Source organism: Xenia sp. Carnegie-2017, unplaced genomic scaffold (assembly GCF_021976095.1).
Source record: "Xenia sp. Carnegie-2017 unplaced genomic scaffold, XeniaSp_v1 HiC_scaffold_21, whole genome shotgun sequence".
Lineage (NCBI taxonomy): Eukaryota > Metazoa > Cnidaria > Anthozoa > Malacalcyonacea > Xeniidae > Xenia > Xenia sp. Carnegie-2017.
Genome location: NW_025813484.1, coordinates 4,421,589 through 4,427,516, shown reverse-complemented (window position 1 = coordinate 4,427,516; position 5,928 = coordinate 4,421,589). Strand labels below are relative to the sequence as shown.

Here is a 5,928-nt window from a genome sequence, read left to right as displayed (position 1 = left end):
TATGTTTTGTTTTATTATTTTATGTCGAGTTATTTTTAAAAGGAAAAAACTTATTTGCTGTTAAAAAACGTGTTCAAAGCTCTTTTGTCGTTGACAAGTTAACACTATACAGATGAAATCGCTCTCCCCCGAAGTTAAATGTGAGTGCTAACCGCGTCAAGCCGAGTGAATCACAACCTTAAATCCGTTAAAAAATCACTCTTGCTCTTTTGTGAGTGTTGGATTCAGTACCAGTAATACGAGTGATATGGCGATTTCACCTCTTCCTTACATACGGGCTTCGAAGTCGAGCAGAATTCCAAGTCCCATCAATATTACGTGACGGTCTTATTAGATTTCTACTCTTGAGAAGGGCAACCAGATAAACGCTAGTCTTCATCAGTACAGTTTATTCTCCTCAACGCAGTCTTCAAGATTAGAAGTTATCTTGCACGTCCTACGTAAACATGTAAGTTCCGTATTCCAAATTCCATATTAATTTACCACGGCAACATGACTGAAGCTAGGAGAAAGTATAAGCAGGTAATTCTATTATTATTCACTATGTGAGAATTCTCGGCTGTGATTGGTCAACTACTTGCAGATAATCTCGACATCTGCAATCATGACGTCATACCTACAAATATGGACGCCATTAAAAGCCTGTTTTGAAAAATCAAAACGATGTTTACCACAGTTTCTAAAAACGATAAGCAGAAGCTTTTAAACGAAAAGGATGTGGAAAACACTAAAAACGCGGCGAAGCTGGCTTTGAATACATTTACAGCATATATGAACGAAACGAGCTTGAATAAATCGTCTGAAAAAAAAATTAGCGAAGGTTTGAAAAATGTTTTATATCGATATGTTTTAATAACACTTCAGTGAATAATAAAACAATTAAAACAATTATTGAATTCGTTTTTCACATTGCATCAAGAATTATTCAGACCCCGGTCAATCATATCCGCCTTAGCTCTCCCCTCCTCTCCCCATGTATCCTAATAACATTGCATGTATTGTATTGTATAGTAGACTTCCTAAATATTACCAGCATTGACAGGGGCCGGTTGCACGAAGCCTGGATAGCGTTATCCATTGAACAGCAATTTTTTAACTTTTATAAAACCTTTTAAAAAGCAAAAATATAAGATTCGAATTGAACAATCACTGAAATGAAGATTATGCACTTTCTTTGCGAGAAAAATATAAACACCTTTTTTACAAATAGGAAAATTTTCGCTTTCCAAGCTTTGTGCAGCCGGCCCCAGTATTATATGTCATACATGACAATACAGGAAGATGAAGTTCATACAAACCTGTCTGTGTTATTGTTTGGATCACAATAGCAATGGTCTTTCAACGAACTCAGCTGGTTCTTAAAATACTTTTCGAGTCTTTCGTGGAGTTCTTTTCACCACCTCTCAATATGTATTTCAATACAACACTGATAAGTTATACGTCCAAAAAGTTCATGCTGTAATTCATCATTGTCCACTTACCTAATTAGAAGTAGAAGGTCCGTATTGGGACTGTGTCACAATGATGTATGTCATTGTGATGTCTTCATAAGAACGCATTATCCCAGTTTCATTCCCTTTGTCCATCCTAATAAACACTGATATCTTCCTTGTCTGATACAATTAGTCAAAGTACCAATTAGCATGGGATCAGAGTTGCTCACCCAAACTCGAAACCACACCAACTTACGACTTGCAGCATCAATAAACTCGTAAACAGCTAATAGATACGCACTATTCTGGTAGCCCATCAACATGTCGTGACAATCAACCGAATGTACAAAGTTTGGTCCTTTAGTCGCGAAATGATCTTTAAGTTTTCTTTTCTTTGAACCTATGAACGCCCAACAAGCCCCCGGGATCCAATTCATACATGACCACATGAACAAGGTAGTAGATATCGTGCAGCTTTGTCACACTTTTATCACAGAGCTCTTACCCGTGCCAATTAGTTTCCAGACTTTGGAAGTTAACCGAACGCGTGTCATTTGGGAAATGTGGTAAATGAACGAGGCTTCCCACTGGATGGCGTGAAAAATTGGAAATACGACAAAGCTGGAAGCTGCTTGCTGTTGGTAAAGTAACATTAGATCCGTTTCCTTTTTTTCATTCTAAGGTAAAAACGGGAGGATGACGAGGCAATTACGTTTCATAGCTTACACTTACGAAAGCTTTACATTTTATTTCTTGGAAAGAATGGAAACTTGATAGAAAAAGTTAAACCATCGCACATTGTTCTGAAAGAAATATAAAAACATGTATGAATTTCCTGCATTCATGTTAGCACTTCATATACGTAAACGATGTAATATTACATAGAAATAAAAACATTTTACGATAACTACAAGCAAATTAAAAACTTACTTGATGAAGTCTTTGATAAGACGATCCGTCTCTGATTCCGAAATATTATAGGAACGAAAAAAATTGTAGGAATGAAAAAAATTAAATAAACACAATGTCTTCCTTGCCAAACATACTGGTTATCACATCAGTAAGATAAGCATGGCCACATGAAGCCTTGACCAAAAAATCATAACAGTGATCACATTTTTCTGAAAATAAAACCGGCGTGTTTTTTAAAGTTGATAGCTACATTGACCCTAAGGAACGGAAAAATGATAAACGGTACTTACTGAAGGTATAAAAGTTTCCAGTGCACGACGATGATTGTGGCGAGGTCATCCTTCGCTTTGCATGTTTGTATTTTTTTGCAAAGTTTTTATGGTCACATACACAAAAGCTTTTAGCGTGGTAAATGGTTTAGAATTGCTTCGCTTGCGCCTGAAGATGTGACCTTCATTGCCATCTCGCAAATGTAAATTAAAAATTACCATTGAATAGTATGACCTTGAATAATGATGTGTGTATAAGATCCTTCGTGGTGTGCGAGATACTTCTGAGGGAAATGTGCAGTAAATGATAAGAACCCTCTGGAAAGAAATCTAACAATACGAATAAAGGAGTGGGTTGAACAAAAAAAATGAGTCAATAAAAAAAATGAAAAGAAAAGAAAAGAAAATGAAAAGAGCCTTTTGCATATTGCCGACCAACATGATGTAGTAAATGATAGTGATGATGCATGATAATGTGAAATAAGAATCGGCATGATCATGAGTCAATACTGAAGGGGAAAATCATGTTGTTAAGATAAGATCCATTAGTTGTTAAGATAAGATCCATTAGATAAGATTAAGATCATACAGAGGGAGGTGACGCGTAAAATTTTAAGAAACAATTGGGGATATCAAACAATGTACCTAAAATGGAGTTACCGATTTGAGCAAGCATGAGTCTTTCACGTGAATGGGATTCTATTCAATTCTTTACTCACAGTGTGAATGAGACTTCTTATTCTTCAAAGAAAATTACGTTTGTAAATGATCATTTATGTGCAAGCCAACACTTTAAAAACGGGGTGAAAATGTTGTTGCTGCACTTTAGCTACAGCAGTGCTTCATAAACGAGTTAAATCTGTTAGACAGAAAATAATTTGATCATCATGGTGTCGATTGAAAAATATCCGTGTTTCTGTGGTGTAGGCCTCGAGAGAATCGTGTCTATGAACTAGTTGTTTCGGAGAAACCAGTTCTCAGGTATTAGTTGATGTACAAAATGAGTCAAGATCACTTAGAGCTTTTCTTTTTAGCTGTACGAGCGGCGGGTGGATGGAATAACAATCCAACACCACGTCAGTTTAAAGCTGCATACAAGCAACTATTGATGAGAAATAACATCAAAGGAGGACATGGAAACTGTATTGCTCAAGATAGCACTGAAATCTTGACAAAAGTAAATGATCGTTGCGAGACAAATGAAATATCGGCAGATATTTCCGATGTGACAACGGCAAGACGATATGATATGAAGTTACGACAACCAATACACCACTTTGGCGGTTTTCATATATGTGGAAACACGTGTTTGCTAAAGAGAAAAACTCGGACAAACATGGCGGAGTAATTTTATAACAATGGTTACGACGAAGAGGTGCGCTTAGGGAACCTGCAAAAGCGATTCGCGGTATCCTGATCGTTTAAAACGAGGCGCAAGTAGAAGCAAAGTATTTTTTTTACATTTTCCTGGGGAGAAATACCATAGCGACAAGCGAGAGCGCTGGATTCGTGCGTGTCATCGAGGTGACAGATTTGTGTGTACGAAAGACAGTTATATCTGCAGTCTTCATTGTGTGGGAGAAAATGGTCCTACTGTAGATAACCCAGACCCTATTTCAGCGATACAAAGTATTGAGAATGTAAGTGTTGCCTGCTTTTTTGTCATAAATGTGTGAATTATACGAAAGCTTGCTAAACGTTTTATAAGCTTATACATTCATTTTAAATTCATATAGAGAAGAAAACTAACGGGAAAACGAAAAAAAAACAATGACGAGGGTATATAATCCGCCACCAAAATGAGCGTCAATCTCCAAAAAAGATGCAGCAGAGGCTCTTCTTCGCTTGAGCGAAAGGGAACACGCTAAAAGAGACGCAGCTGACGCCCTCCTATCCTTATGTGAAAATAGTACAACATCCCGTGATATCCAAGAGGACCAAGACGAACTTCTTCTTGTTGTAAAGAAAAAAGATGCTGCTGTTCAAACCAACCTAACTAATGAACATCTTAAAACTTATGCGACTGAGTCATTTGTTAACACCAGCAGTATACAGAAATGCATGTTTTTAGAAAATGTGGTTAATGATTCAGCCCATTATACAGGTATAAAATTTCATTTTTTACTATGTTGATTATAACGGGATATAATTGCTTATGTTGGAAGCTAGTGGAAATAATAAAGGACTTTGTGAAATGTTGAAAATACTTTTTGAGTTCGTGAAAGCAAAGGCTTCCAGGCTTATCAAATGGAAAGGGAAGAAAACAGCATGACTATTGTGACGTGCCCAACTTCATTGCTCTGTCTGAGTATAAGGAAGCAGCTATATCTTACATTGCTGGCTATGTTTTTAAAATGGTTGTAAGAAAGATCACTTGCCAAGATTGTATTGCTGCTTTGCATACATCGAAAAACAGGGCTCCAAACCTCTTTGTGTCTTAGAAGAGTCATGGTGGCCTAAAAATACCAACTAATGATCTTCTAAAAGTGTGTCACAAGACCGAGAAATGCGTTATGCGAATGATTAATTCTTGCAGCGGAAGTTTGCCACATGTTCGCATATCACAGGTGCAATCTCCAACACTGTTTTGACTGAATGCGTGGAGAGAAAAGTTTTTAGTTCATTGAACCAGCATGTACTTGATTTTGTTGTTACAGAAGATCATATCTTAAAGTTGATTAAATGTTGTTGTGAAGCTTTCGTGAAGATATGAATGCATCATCTGTGTAAGACAGAGAACGATAAAAACTGAGCAAACTAGTATTGTTCAAACATCAGTAGAATTTAAAACAATTACTCGTGTGACCGTATTAGTTATGTTCACGTGCATGTTACATGAGTGTTACTGGGCACATTTGTGCTTTCTAGGTCCCATAGCTTTACGCACGTACGTGTTATATGGGTGTTACTGGGCACGTTTGTGCTTTCTAGGTCCCACAATTTTACGCACGTACGTGTTATATGGGTGTTACTGAGCACATTTGTGCTTTCTAGGTCCCATGATTTTACGCAGTTACGTGTTATATGGGTGTTACTGGGCTCGTTTGTGCTTTCTAGGTCCCATGATTTTACGCACTTAGTTGTTATATGGGTGTTACTGGGCACGTTTGGGCTTTCTAAGTCTCATATGCCTGTTACAAGACATAATAATTCCATATGTCTTTCGTGCACGAAATATGAGCGTCTTAGCATATAGAATGCAAAAGTAACTGCGATAATGCATCTTTAAAGTATTTATTGTTACCAAGTAAGCTAATCAATATTCTCTAATATTTAAAAGGCTATTTTGCCAAAAATTAATTTGAATTTTATTT

The 5,928-nt window shown here is 36.9% G+C and overlaps 1 long non-coding RNA gene across 1 annotated transcript; it reads left to right on the top strand.

Moving 5' to 3' along the window:
* Window positions 1-3,844: 3,844 nt before the first annotated feature.
* LOC124444045 lies at window positions 3,845-4,883 on the top strand. Its single transcript, XR_006947804.1, has 2 exons — window positions 3,845-4,254; window positions 4,351-4,883. It is a non-coding gene; the product is annotated as an uncharacterized LOC124444045 (long non-coding RNA).
* The last annotated feature ends 1,045 nt before the right edge of the window (window positions 4,884-5,928 follow it).